The 13,752-nt window shown below is 32.4% G+C and overlaps 1 pseudogene; it reads right to left on the bottom strand.

Moving 5' to 3' along the window:
• Nucleotides 1–10,072: 10,072 nt before the first annotated feature.
• Nucleotides 10,073–13,752, bottom strand: LOC117910975 (annotated as a pseudogene).

The raw sequence follows: 13,752 nt of genomic DNA, 5'->3' as shown, positions 1-13,752 counted from the left end.
TGGAAAATTGGAAGAAGAATGGTTGGAAGACTGGCTGCGAGACTCAGAGAATTGTAACTTAAGGGGCCGGGTGGGAGTGGAAGAAGACCAAAGTAAAGCAAGATACAGATGGCTTCACATGCAAGCCACTCTGAAATTAAAAAATAAATAAACAAAAATAAAGATTTTCTTTTCTCTCTTCTCACACCATAAAATATTTTATTCCTTAAAAGAAGATAAAAGTAGTGTTAGATAATCAAAGAGAGAGAATTGTAATTAGGAAGGTAGGTTAAAAAGTCATAAAAGGAATGACATGACGCATGGTGGTCTATGTCATGTCATACCATCGCATCTCATCTTTATGCATGTTGTTCATGGAGTTTAGATTTAGACTTGTGTTTAAAATATATATTTGTGTATAACATCAAATTCAATTTTTTTTTTAAGTATATAAAATCATAATTACCAATTATAATTTTATACACCCAAAATAAAATAAAATAATTATGTGAATAAGCATATGATAATAAAGATTAGATTGATAAATATTTTAAGAGAATATTTAATTTGGTTATTTTTTCTTTAAAAAAAACCTATTATCTAGGAAAATTAGGGTGGACAGTATGATTATCTAAAAAAATTTTAGAAGATAATTTTAATTTTGAATATATTTTCTATATTATCAATAAATAATTTTGAGATTGTGCCCACACATATGTGAATCGATAATGCAATCTCATGTCCTAAAATTTATTTTTCATTTTTAAACAATCAACAGTGTAATAAAGTTTTACTTATAAAAGTTATTAGAATTTTCATAAAAATAATCTAATATACTATGTATTATTAATCTAATTTTTATTTTATATTAATTATAAATTATATTACATTATCACATCAATAAATTTGTCATTTTTTTACTCCTTTAATAATGTGGGGTAAAAAAAAAGATATAATATATATCTATATATATTTTTAAATACGATTTTTAAGAGAATCTGGTTAAAAAAAAAATTCAATATCTTGTAAATAAAAGTCACATCCTAAGATAATTATGTCATTTTATATATGTAATATACAATTAAAAACTTTGTTAACATAATAAAATGAATAATTATTTTTTACTAACACTCATTAATTGAATAATATACAAATATTCAATTAAATAACACATAACTATTTAATAAAATAACATGCAACTATTCATTGGGTGATATAACATGTGAAAAAATTAAATAAAAATAAATTAAATTATGTTGTAATATATTGTAACATTAGTTTATTTGTATTGTAAGTATAATGCATTTATGTCATACTTATATTTCATTACAAGAGTAATAATTCTAAAAATGTCTATTCATACCTCATTCGTATTAACACATCATTATCAGTATATTAACATAATTCATACAGTGCATTGAAATTATTTAATAATTTCTATATATACATATAAAAAAAAAACTACAAGTTTTGTGAATTCAAATTAGTATTTCATTTGTTTTAGAAATGATTTATAATATAAGTATGTTATAAAATATGGTATGATCATACAAAATTATCACTTTTATAAAAAAAAAGTTCAAAATTTTTTCAATTAGATTTTATTATAATGTACTGTGATGTAAACGTATTTATATTGTAATTATAACATATTTTTGTTGTATCTATGTTTTATAATAAAAGTAATAATTTTAGATATGTTGTAAAATAATGACAAATACAATGCAAATCAAAGTAGTATAGATGAAATATATCTTACTTTGATATATAATAGGGAAGAAGAAATCAGAGAAGAGAGTTGAGAAACTTGAGAGAATGAAAAACAGAGAGAATGAAAGGAAGAGAATTTCTTTTTTTTCTCGGGATGTATATTACAGGAGACGGGAAGCCCTTTTATAAGCTTTCCAAATGGCTTCCATTAATATCCCCATTAATGAATATTAATGAAACTCATAAATAACATTAATGGTTTCCATTAATGAGTATTAATGGAAATCATAAATAATACTTAATTAACATTAATGTGGTGGCATTCATTACTACTATTATAACACTCCCCCTTGGATGTCCACCACATTGAAAGAATATGCCTCATTAAAACCTTGCTAGTAAAAAACCCTATAGGAAAAACCTAGCGAAGGAAAAAGAGTACAATATTCTTTTCTTGGTATATTAGGATTGCCTCGTTAAAAACCTTGCCAATAAAACCCAGTAAGACAAAACCTGGACGAAGGAAAAAAGAGTACAGTACACTAACACCCTTTTACAAGCATACTTCCCCTCATGTCGATATCTTTGAGTTGACGCATTCCAATCCTGTGTATTAACTTTTTGAATGTTGAGGTTGGCAATGATTTTGTGAATAAATTTGCCAAATTATCACTTGAGCGTATTTGTTACACATCAATTTCACCACTCTTCTGGAGTTCATGTGTATAAAAGAATTTTGGTGAAATATGTTTAGTTCTATCTCCTTTAATATAACCCCCTGTTATTTGTGCAATGCATGCAACATTATCTTCAAATAATATTGTCGGGTCACCTTTGATAGAGGAGAGTCCACTTGATTCTCGAATATGCTGGATCATAGATCTTAGTCATATACATTCACGACTTGCTTCATGAATTGCCAATATTTCTGAATGATTTGATGATGTGGCCACCATTGTTTGTTTGACAGATCTCCATGAAATAGCAGTACCATTGTAATTAAACACATACCTTGTTTGTGACCTACCTTTATGTGGATTTGAAATATATCCTGCATCTGCATATCCAAGTAATTGTTGCTTTGATTCACTTGAGTAAAATAAACTCATATCAGTAGTTCCGCGAAGATAACACAATATATGTTTGATACCATTTCAATGTCTTCGAGTTGGAGCGGAATTGTATCTTGCTAATAAATTGACAGAAAAAGCAATGTCTGGACGTGTGCAATTGGAAAGATACATAAGTGCACCAATAGCACTAAGATATGGTACTTCAGGACCAAGTAACTCTTCATCCTTTTCACAATGACGAAATGGGTCATTTTTCACATCAAGTGATCGGACAACCATTGGAGAACTTAAAAGATGCACTTTATCCATATAAAAATGCTTCAAAACTTTCTTAATGTATGTTGATTGATGTACTAAAACTCCATTTGAAAAATACTTGATCTTTAGGCTGAGACAAAATTTTGTTTTTCCAAGATCTTACATTTCAAATTCATTTTTCAAGTAATTTATTGTTCTTGTGAGCTCTTCAGGAGTTCCAACAAGATTTAAGTCATCAACATACACTGCAATAATTACAAATCCGATTTCTGATTTCTTAATGAAGATGCATAGGCATATAGGGTTATTCACATACCCTTCTTTTAGCAAGTATTCGCTAAGGCGATTACACCACATGTGTCCAGATTGCTTTAATCCATACAAGGATCATTGTAACTTAATTGAGTACATGCTACGAGGCTTTGTACTATTTGCTTCAGGCAATTTAAATCCTTCAGGGATTTTCATGTATATATTATTATCCATGGATCCGTATAAATATGTTGTAATAACATCCATGAGACGCATATCTAGTCCTCTAAGACTGTCAAACTAATTAAGAAACGAAATGTGATTGCGTCCATGACGAGAGAATATGTTTCCTCGTAGTCAATACCAGGTCTCTACGAGAAACCTTATGCTACTAATCGCGTTTTATATCTTATGATCTCATTATTCTCATTGCGCTTTCGTACAAATACCCATTTGTACCCAATAGGCTTTACATCTTCAGGTGTTTGGACTACAGGTCCAAAAACTTCTCGTTTTGTTAATGAATTTAATTATACCTGTATAGCTTCTTTCCATTTTGGCCAATCATTTCTATGTTGACATTCTTCCACATTTTGTGGTTCGGGATCTTCATCATTTCTATGACTTTAAAGGCCACTTGGAAATAAAAAAAATATTGTTAATAACAATATTATTTCGATCCCATTTTTCTTCCGTGTGTACATAACTTACTAAGATCTCGCAATTTTCAGGTATTTGTGCCTCTTCAAGGGCTTCTCATTCAATATGTGGATTTTCAGGGGTTTCTTGTTCAATATGTGCCTCTTCGGGGGCTTCTTGTTCAATATGTGCCTTTTCAGGGGCTTTCTGCATTATTTGTACCTCTTCTAGGTCTATAGATTTATCATTTTTAAACTGATCAGTCATTTTGATAGCCTCTTCTAGAGTGCCAAGTTTTTCTTGGGTTCTCCTCTTCCGGGGAGTTACATTCTTTAAGCTAACAGGTCTACCACGCTTCAGGCGTATCTTAGATTCATTTGTTAACTATCCTACAAGGACATCAATCCGTGCTGGAGTATTTGCAGTTGGGATATGTGACTTTGTCACTTTCTTTGTATCAATGAATGCATTTGGTAATTCATTTGCAAGATTTTGCAAATGAATGATCCTTTGAACTTCTAGTTCACATTGATTTGTATGAGGATCAAGATGGGTCAAAGTATATGCCTTCCAACTAATTTTTCATCGTTCTTCAGGAATCGACTTTTCTCCCCCTAATGACGGGAAAACACTCTCATTAAAATGACAATCCGCAAAGCGGGCTGTAAATACATCGTCTATCAAAGGTTCAAGATATCTTATGATAGATGGAGAATCAAAACCTACATAAATCCCAAGTCTTTGTTGGGGACCCATTTTAGTGCGTTGTGTATGTGCAATTGGTACATATACTACACAACCAAAGATTCATAAGTGAGAGATATTTGGTTCTTTTCCAAGTGCAAGTTGTGAATGGGAGTATTCATGGTAAGTTGTAGGTCGAATACGAACTAAAGCTATATCATGCATAATAGCATGTCCCTAGGTGGAAGTAGGTAATTTGGTTTTCATTAGTAATGGTCGAGCTATTAATTGGAGACGTTTGATGAAGGATTCTGCTAAACCATTTTGGGTATGAGTATGAGCAACATGATGCTCAATATTTATCCCTACTGACATGCAATAGTCAATGAATATTTGAGAAGTAAATTCGCCAGCATTATCAAGACGTATTGTCTTAATTGGATAATCTGGAAATTGTGCTCGTAATCTGATTATTTGTGCAAGGAGTCTAGCAAAGGCAACGTTACGTGTAGAAAGGAGACAAACATGTGACCACCTAGTAAAAGTATCTATTAAGATCATAAAATAACGGAATGGTCCACATGGTGGATGGATAGGCCCACATATGTCCCCATGTATTCTTTCTAAAAAGACTGGTGACTCAGATATGACTTTAGTAAAAGATGGTCTGATTATCAATTTACCTTGTGAGCAGGCAACACATGAGTATTCATTGGGCGAAAGAATCTTCTGGTTCTTTAGTGGATGCCCATGTGAGTGTTCGATTATTCGACGCATCATTGAAGACCCTAGGTGACCTAGTCTGTCATGCCAAAGGACAAAAACTTTTGGGTCGTTAAACTTCTGGTTCACGACAACATATGATTCAATAGGCTTTATAGTTGTATGATACAACCCAGAGGAGAAAGCCGAGAGTTTTTCCATTATAAACTTCTGGCCAGATATAATGGAAGTAATGTAAAGATATTCTACATTATCTTCATTCATAGGTTCAATATGATATCCATTTCTACGGATATCTTTAAAACTGAGCAAATTTCTTCTGGATTTACTAGAATATAAAGCGTCATTTATATGGAATCTAGTTCCATTTGGCAACGTTATGTTTGTTCTTCCAAAGCCTTCAACTAAGTTTGTAGTACCAGATATGGTACTTACATTAGCTTTTATTAATGTCAATTCGAGGAAATATCTTTTATCTCGAAGAATCGTGTGCGTGGTTGCACAGTCTGCAAGACATACATCATCCACATTCATTTTGAGACCAAATAACACATGAATTTTAGATATAACTAAAAAAAACAAGGCATAATGTAAATAACAAAATAAAATCAAATGTAAATATAAGACATAATAATATATTATTTCATATATAAAGTAACATCAATCAATGTTAATTTTCTCATCATTTATCAAATGGTCTGTTTTTTCATTGGGACCTCCAAAGAAATCAATGTCATAGTAGGTTAGGTCTAATCCATCACCATCGGTAAAGTTCATCTCTATCTCTTTTCCTTTTGCTTTTATTGATGCTTGGTAAAGGTCGACCAAATGTTTGGGCATACGACAGGTACGTGACCAATACCCCTTCATACCACATCTATAACAATTATTCTCATGGTTTTTAGGAGGTTTATCTTGTAAACGCTTCCCATTTTCTTGTTTTGCCTCAGTATTGTTCCATTTCGTATTGTTCCACTTCTGGTGGTGCAATAAGGCTTTCATTTTCTGAGAATTATTATTATAAGAACCATGATATCGGGGATTTCTTCAACGACTACAACCACGTTCTCATCCACGTCCACGAGTTTGGGACGATATTGCATTCACTTCAAGGAATGATTCAAATCTAGTTGGATGAAACTAGTGATTTTTCATCAAAAACTTTTTTTTTTTTTTTTTTAAACCTTTATGGAGATGATGACGAAGGAAAATCAATGTTTTTGTGCGATCCTGTAGGGATGCTTGATTTCCTTATTTGATTATAGCTCCAAGATTATTGCATCAAGATGTATTTCAACATCAAGGATCCAAGATAGAGAGTTCTTTCTCGAAATGTCTAGTGCCACAAATTTGAGTTTTGTGAGATTCGACATTGTCAAATAATTTCAAATATATGACGAAACAATATTATTAAAATCAATTATAATAACTTGATAGCATTGGTATAACTTTGATTATAAACAAAATCAAATAATTTGTTTATAACTTTTAAGAATATGTAACAAAACAAATCAACGATAATATAAATATGTAAAATTTTATTCTATATAAATAACTTTAAGTTTAAGATACGAGAATTACCTTCAGAGCAATTCGTGCTGATAATGTGTTGTAAAATAAGGACAAATACAATGCAAATTAAAGTAGTATAGATGAAATATATCTTACTTTGATATATAATAGGGAAGAAGAAATTAGAGAAGAGAGTTGAGAAAGTTGAGAGAATGAAAAACAGAGAGAATGAGAGGAATAGAATTTCTTTCTTTTCTCGGGATGTATATTACAGGAGATGGGAAGCCCTTTTATAGGCTTTCCAAATGACTTCCATTAATATCTCCATTAATGAGTATTAATGGAAATCATAAATAATACTTAATTAACATTAATGTGGTGGCATTCATTACTACTATTATAACAAGATATCATTTTCTATTCCTCATTAATATTCAACATATCATATTAACATCATCCACTCAATTTATTGAGGAAAAAAAATTATATAGTCTACCTCCCTCTAATTTAATACAAAAACATAATTTATCAATTTAAAAATTTAAAAATATATATGAAAAAATCATCATTCTTAATAAAATTAAAAATTAGAATAAAATTAAAAAATGCAAAGAAAAAAACATATTAAATTTCATTTTAAAAATATTTTTAGAAGTATTTTTGTTTTAAATAGGAAATTTAAATAAAAAATTATATTATCATTATATATAATAATGGTAAGGGTTAACCCAAAATTGTGATTTAAAATTTGATTATCAATAATTAGAAACTCCATGAGAATTATCAAAAGAAATCACCATTCCCAGTAATTATCACATTTAGCCCACCTATTTGGTAATTTTCCTTTATTATTGTTACTTATTATTTTATCGCTAAAATAAATAAAGAAAATTTTCTAGACTCTTTTATTTTGATGTTAATTTATGGTTATAATTAATGTTATTTATTTAAATATTTTATTTTGATGTTAATTTTAAAAACCTATAAATTAAAAAATATTATAAAATTAAATAATAATTGAAAATATTTGTTATCTTTTTTCAATTTTATAATATAATTTTTTCAATCCAACATAACAAGCACGGTAGAACAAATTCTTATATTAAAAAAAAAGTTTTGATTTTTATTTGTTTTTTCATTAAAAAATGGATTACTCTGCTTAGGTGAATAATATTTTCAACCAAAATTAATATTTTGCATTTTTTTTTAACAAATATTTTTCTATGCAGGATGTATAAGTTAAGCTTTCGCCATATTCTAGAATTTATTTTAACATCGTATTAAAATTTTTTGTCGTATTTTTCTTAGCATTTCAATCTCAATTTTAATTTAACAATGAAATATCATTATCATATCATATTATTAAGTTGCTTAGCTACAAAGCATTTAATAGTGAATAAAAAAAGTCAAGTGGAAAAAGGAAAAGTGGGAGACACAAAAGAGAGAAAGAGAAGAATGGGGTGGGCCCATTTCTTTTTCTAAGAGAAAAGCTTTTCCTCATCCACGAAGAAACAGCATTTGGTAGGAAGAAGACCAGTCCATGATTATTGATTTCAAATGAATCTGATGTTCGGCTCAATAGAGCTCTCATTTGAGAAACCCTAGTGTACACCTCAGGATTGTGAAAGCAGCGAGATCAGCTTTCAAAATTGTAGTTAAGGCGGTCGGGACTGCAGCTGAAGAGAAGGCTGCAATTATAAAAAGAAAATAACTCTTTTACCCTTCATCACGTGAAGAAGATATGTGCCTTCGTAAAGCACCATCACTCAAAAATGTATATTATATGTAATCATAAATTATGAAGGATAATTTTATAAAAATAAAAAAAAATGGAAAAAGATAACCAAGAATGAAAATTTTGAAAAAAAAAATTATTAATTTTTCATTTTGCTTTTCAAATGAAAATGAAAAAGATTAGGACACATTTTATTTCATATAAGAGATTATTTCTCAAAATTACATTATCATATCTTTTGCGAGATTATAGGAATTTTTTTTTTTTTTTGTAAGTATAAAATGTCACATAAGTTTTTAAAATAATTTGATTATAAAAATTTTTAAATTTAAATTTTCATTCCGTTAATTGTATTCTTCTAAACAGCTAAATGAAGTACTTAAAACACTTAAAAACATATTAAAGGGGAGTGATTACCTCAAATGAGAGTGTCCAATAGAGCCCTGTTGAGGATTTTCAACCAGAACCACCTTCAAACTTTTCAATGCAACCTGACAAAATTAAAACATTTTTTGCTAAATTGAAATGAAATGATTGAAATACAACCAAATGATTAAACCTAATATGCATTCGTCTTTTAGCCACTAAAGGAGTTTGGTTGACTAATTCCTAAAGTAATCTAAAAGAGTATATTATATTTTTCTAGATTTTTAAGAAATCAAATAAAATACAATTTCTATTTAACTAAAGATCATTATATATAAAATATTTTTAAAATTAATTAACAAATTTTTATTCATTAGAAACATTGAGGGAGGAAAAAGATATTTAATTGAAACACTGTACCAAAGATATTTAGTCCTGAACAAATAAGTCTCATTACTGTTCAATATTAATATTAAGAAATTAAAAATTTTTAAAATTAGGACCGGGTTTTCTAATGGCTCAAAAATTAGTAAATTAGTGGTGAATAAGATGTTTTCAAAATCCAGGTATTTGATTGCCAGTGGCAACGCAGATGTGATTGAAGGAATATGAGAAAGTTTCGGAAGAAGCTTACATGGGGGCCAAGAAGGAGGCGGTAGTGGCTCTTAATCTGAAAAAGAATCTGATTATGAATAGACTGAATTTGATTGGGAAAGGTCAGCTTTCTCCTTACTGGTAACACAGATCTGCTTCAGCAACATGAAAAAGTTTGTAAGAAGGTTACAGGGGGAACAAGTTTGCCTAAGTTCTTTTGATTCTGAATCTGAATTTGATTGTCTAAGGTCTTCTGATCCTGAATCTGATTCATCTCCTTCTCCTGGAAAGCTGCATTCACTATCTGTCTCCTCTCTTTCTTCCGGCCACATGGCACCACAAGGAAAGCTGCAATGGCTATCTTTCTCCTCTCCCTCGTATACAAGACGAACCCCACACTTCTTCACCTCTAACTTCTCCTCCCAGCTTCGTACTCGAAATGAAATCCCCATAGAGCCTCTGCTCTTTCCAAAGAGACCACGATATGTAGTCAGGAGAACAAGTGATCGATACCCAAACCACGTGTGGTCAGTTCTCATTGAAGGACTCAGGCGAGCCGTCCACCCAAGACAAAGCCCAGGGCTACCATCCACAGTAAAATTTATACAAGGACAGTACTCCTCAGTGGCGGGGTCAATGATACCCTTGGCGCCCACAACAGCACAAACAGCCATTCCCATCAACTTGGTATTATACCAATGTGGAGGCAGCTCTACTGTTACTGAAGACCCCGTGCTCTGATCCACGAACCACTCCGGAATTCTACTTCCAGGACCGATTGCATCATATTTATTTTGCGGACAGTCCCTACCATTGATACTCTGTATCATGAAAACATTGTTTGCATGTAAGGAAACAGTCTACGATTGTTTTTTGCACAAAAACATATGCACAGAGAGAGAGAGAGAGAGAGAGAGAGAGAGAGAGACCATATCTGGACCCAGAAATTTTGGTAGTGATGCAAGAAGCTGAATTCCCAGTAGGATATGTTTCACACTGTCATTGTGTTCATTCTCCATTAGTCTGAAGCAATTAGAAAATTCGAGCTGGAGTCCCCCAAGCCTCTTCGATGTGCATGCACTTGATGAACATGAAAAGGTTTCCAGGGATGTGCAAGCTTCGGCATTTAAATATTCAATACTTGATGGAAGCTCTGGCAATGATTGAAGACTCTTGCAGTATGGCAGTATGAGCGTTTTGAGCCGAGAAAGTCCACTAAGGCTAGCAGGAATCGTAATGAAACTGTTTCGGCTCAGATCTAACCTTTCCAATGAAGATAGGGAGCTGAGATCAATGGGCAATTCTCCTTCCAATAGGTTGCAGTCACTTAGATTCAATTTTTACAAGGAGTATAAACCTGACAAGCGAGGCAGTCGCAATGGTTCTAGTGTTGGTGACGAGCCGAAAGAAAAAGCCAGATTCCATGACTTAGATTCCCATCCCTTACATCCTGCTAATGATAATTCTTGAAGGTTTGTCAAAAGATTAATAGACGGTGGCACCTCTTGTATGGCAGTTCCATCCGCTTTGGGCTCTACTAAACACTGTAGGCTCCCCAAGTCATCTGGTAATTCCTTCAGTTCTGAGCAACCACATAGAATAAGAGTCCGAAGAGATGTCAGTTCACAAATGCTTTGCGGAAGACCTGCAAGTTTTTTACAATTCTTCAGATTCAACAAAACAAGCCCATTTAGACATCCAATTGAGGATGGCAGTTCTATAATAGCACTCCCATCTAGAAAAAGCTCCATCAAACTCTCCATGTTTTCCGGGATCTCTGGAAGTTTCTTGAGTCTTGTGCAGTTTGAAAGAATGAGAGTTTTCAGGGATTTCAACATAAAAATGCTGTTGGGTAATGACTCAAGGCTTTTGCACTCTTTCAGATTTAATAAAGCAAGTCCAGTGAGATATTCAATGGACGAGGGCAATCCTTTTATAGCAGTCCCTTCTAAAGAAAGCTCTGCCAGATGTTCCATTTTACCTTGGACCTCTGGAAACTGCTGGAGTTTTGAGCAGCCAGAGAGAGTAAGAATTCGAAGAGACTCCATATGGATGCTCCTTGAGAAATTCTTAAGTTTCTTGCAGCCTTTTAAATTCAGGAAAATAAGCTTCTTGAGAGCTCCAATGGATGGGTGAACCTCGACCAAACTTGTACAGCATTCTAGAATCAGTCTACTAAGGTTTGGGGCTCCAGAGAAGTCTGGAGTTTTGGTTAAATGTTGAGAGTGGCTAAGTTTGATGAATCTCAACTTCTTGAATGCCTATCAAAGAGAAAGAGAAGAAAAAAAAAAAAAAAAAAAAGATCAAATCCACTTTAATGAACTTTATAATCTGTTTAAAGAAAAAGAATGCATATAAATCATAATCATATACCTTCTTTCCTTCCCATAGTTGTTTAAGTTGACTAAAGCACATGTTCAGCTCAACAAGCTTCTCTGGATGAAAACTTGATGGAAGGGACTTCAAGGGATATCCATCCCAATAGAGAGATCTCAAGTTGTTGGATAGAGATTTGAAATCTCCATATGGGTGCAATTTACAGAGAGTGTACAGATACTCCCTCCTTGTCCAATAGCTCCTCCTTTCCCAAATATCATCAGTATGGGCGATTAACTCTTTTTCTGACAAATATTCCAAGCTTCCATCTATTTGCACATTATGGACTCTGAGCAATCTTAATCTCTTCAACATCGCAAAGGCCTCAACACTAAAGTTTAGTTCTTCTGACGCAGACAAATCAAGGAATATGCCTTCAACTGCTTCAGTCCCCTAACATTAACCAAGAGCAGAGTATAAGTTGGAAGTTAAAATAGCAAATTTTTTTTTTTTTTAAAATAGAGAAAAAAGAAAGAAGAAAGTCCAAGACTATAGCAAACTAATTACATTTTTTCTTTCCTTTTTTTTTTTAATTTATTTTTCATTTTTTAAGTGTTAGAGGAATGAAGTTTTAACACATGAAAAGGAATCCTTTAAGGTAACAACTTTTGTAATGTAAGTAAAATTGTACAAAACTGAGTTCTTGAATGAAAGGGAAGAGTATTCTTAAAACTTAGGTTTTCATCAAGAACTTGTACACATGAAAAAAGAGAGTTGATGTATTTTGGTCTTATAGTATTTGTTGTTAGTACATGATTGATGTCCTCATGAACCCGCAACCTGCTACGCTCACCAGGTACTTCAGATTTTTGCTTTACAATATTCCAACCCATTTCTTGTAACAAATCATGCATCCACAACTTATTCTTCTCCGAGATGGTTATGAGTGACTTATCTTGAAGACTTTCTATTCCGGTGTCAAAGAAGAAACCACAACCATTTAGTATGTCTTTGACATAATCTTTATGATGCCCTTTATAGAAGAATGCAATATCAAGAAATATGTTCTGTTCATTGTCATCTAACCCTTCAAAACTTGTTTTGAGCACATTTTGAATTTCTTTGTTGGGAAATTGTTTGAGTTTGTCCAATTCACTCTTCCATACATCTATGCCTTTTTTGTATAGACAAGAAACCAAGACTTTAAGGGCCAAGGGAAGGCCTCCAGTGTAATCTACTGCACGGTGACACAGCTGCATAAAATCTTTTGTAGGTTGCTCAGATCTAAAGGCATACTGACAAAAGAGCTCAAGAGCTTCATCATACTTTAATTTCTTAGCTTCATATATTGCATTCACATTTTGACAACTTAGCAAATGTCGGTCCCTAGTTGTTATGATAATTCGACTTCCTAGACTGAACCAATCATGATTTCTTGCCAAATCTTCTAACTGTTGTTGTTTATCCATATCATCAAGTACGATAAGGACCTTCCTCGAACGGAGTCTTGCTTTTATAGAATTGATTCTTGTATCGAAAATTTTTGTTCCCCCTAAAATTTGTGAAAGGAGCTTTTCTATTAAATAAGGTAGACCACATCTTTGTAAGTCTTCTCTAACGTTCCCAAGGAAGAAACAACCTTCAAATTTACCACGGATTTGTTCATAGACAGCTTCAGCGATGGAAGTCTTACCTATGCCAGCCATGCCCCAAATTCCTACCATCCCAACATCATCAGAGCCAATACATAACAGTGAAACCACGTCCTCTACACGAGAGTCCATCCCAACTAGAGCATCCATGTTGCTTGAGGATGCATCAATCTGTTCAGTCAAAATCCTGGCAACAATTTCCTCAATAACCACAGATTCGTCTCTGCAAAATTCAAGTCAAGAACAATCACATGGTCAT

Source organism: Vitis riparia, chromosome 3 (assembly GCF_004353265.1).
Source record: "Vitis riparia cultivar Riparia Gloire de Montpellier isolate 1030 chromosome 3, EGFV_Vit.rip_1.0, whole genome shotgun sequence".
In the NCBI taxonomy this organism is placed as follows: domain Eukaryota; kingdom Viridiplantae; phylum Streptophyta; class Magnoliopsida; order Vitales; family Vitaceae; genus Vitis; species Vitis riparia.
Note: the sequence above shows the minus strand (reverse complement) of the source record. Positions and strands in the feature narration are given on the sequence as shown.